At 60.2% G+C, this 1,293-nt stretch overlaps 1 protein-coding gene across 4 annotated transcripts in view; it reads left to right on the plus strand.

The window, feature by feature from the left end:
* Positions 1–1,111: 1,111 nt before the first annotated feature.
* Positions 1,112–1,293, plus strand: part of OAT (ornithine aminotransferase) — a 22,367-nt gene continuing 22,185 nt past the window's right edge. For 2 of the 4 annotated variants that reach the window (XM_017858672.1, XM_017858675.1), the window contains exon 1: positions 1,112–1,213. The gene's annotated coding sequence lies outside the window, so the exon portion shown is untranslated. The remainder of the gene's footprint in view (positions 1,214–1,293) is intronic. The other 2 variants (XM_017858674.1, XM_017858673.1) reach the window with 2 other exon arrangements.

Consider the following 1,293-nt stretch of genomic DNA (forward strand, 5'->3'; position numbering starts at 1 on the left):
ATCATAGGTCACTGCAGCCTCAACCTCCTGGGCTCAAGTGATCCTCCCACCTCAGCCTTTGGATTAGCTGGGAACATAGGTGTGCCACCACACCAGATTAATTTTTAAATTTTTTATGGAGACGAGGTCTCACTGCGTTGCCCAGGCTGGTCTGGAACTCCTGGGATCAAGCAGTCCTCCTGCCTCGATCTCCCAAAGCGCTGGGATTACAGGCATGAGCCACGGGCCCCCACCACCACGTTTTAGGACATGTTCACATTGGAATGTGCCCTCTGTTTCCAGCTGGGCCCCTGACTGGTCACTGTGGTCTAATGGAATGTGGTGCTGGCAGCTGCCAGCGCCTGCCCTCTGAGAGGGGTGGCGAGGGGCACACAGGAACAGACTGCCCCTACTGTTGGATGACTGGGTTAAGTCGCTTTCCCTCTCTGGGTCTCTGTTTTCCAATATTTAACATAAATGTTGTGGGCTAAGTGAAATCCAAGTCCCTTCCAATTCTAACATGAGATTGTCTCGGAATATCTATTTTGTGTTCTGAATTTAATAATCGGTTGCAGAGGGCACCACAGGCAAATCTGTACTCTGAGTGGGTTGCTGCCACTCAATTATCTGACAGCAGCTGCAAACAGGTGGGCAGTGTGTTTTCCATAGGCAGCGACGACTTTTGGAGGTGGATTCAGAGGCACAACTAAGCTGCGCGGCGCATCAGGGTTCAAGGGCATGGGGCTCCCGCAGCTGTGGCTGTGGCAGAGCTGGGGCAGAGCTGGGGCTGGTCCCTCCCTCCGGGAGCAGAGGGCGGGCGGTCCAGTCTCACGTCTCTCGGCCTCCAGCCACACCCGGCCCGCGCAGGGGGCCCGACAGACTTTTCCATTTCGGGCCTCAGTCTTCTAGTCAGCAAGAGCGGACAATGACCCTTCTCGTCCCGCCAGAGGAGGCGGCCGAGGGGCCTGAGCTCAGAGACAGGCCTTAGGGCTCAGGAGGCGCGAGCGCGGATCGAACCCGCGGGAGGAGCAAAGATCCCTGATGCGCGGCCGGGCAGGCGGGGCGGAGGACGGGGCCCACGCGATTGGTGCCCTGCCCTCCGCCCCAGCCAATGAATGGCGAGGGCGACTTGGGGGGCGGGACGGAATCAGCCTTTAAGTTGCAGTGACGCGCTGGCGTCGCAGCTGCGCTTCGTAGACGCCGCGTGTCCGGTGTCGTACTCAGGCGCCGTCAGGTACCGCCCGGGCGCCGCAGTCTTGGGGCTCTGGCTTGGGCCCTGGCCGGGGTTCCCTGGCGGCGGCGGGGGAGGCGGGC

This window comes from Rhinopithecus bieti, unplaced genomic scaffold (genome assembly GCF_001698545.2).
Source record: "Rhinopithecus bieti isolate Rb0 unplaced genomic scaffold, ASM169854v2 scaffold_42745, whole genome shotgun sequence".
NCBI classification, from domain to species: domain Eukaryota; kingdom Metazoa; phylum Chordata; class Mammalia; order Primates; family Cercopithecidae; genus Rhinopithecus; species Rhinopithecus bieti.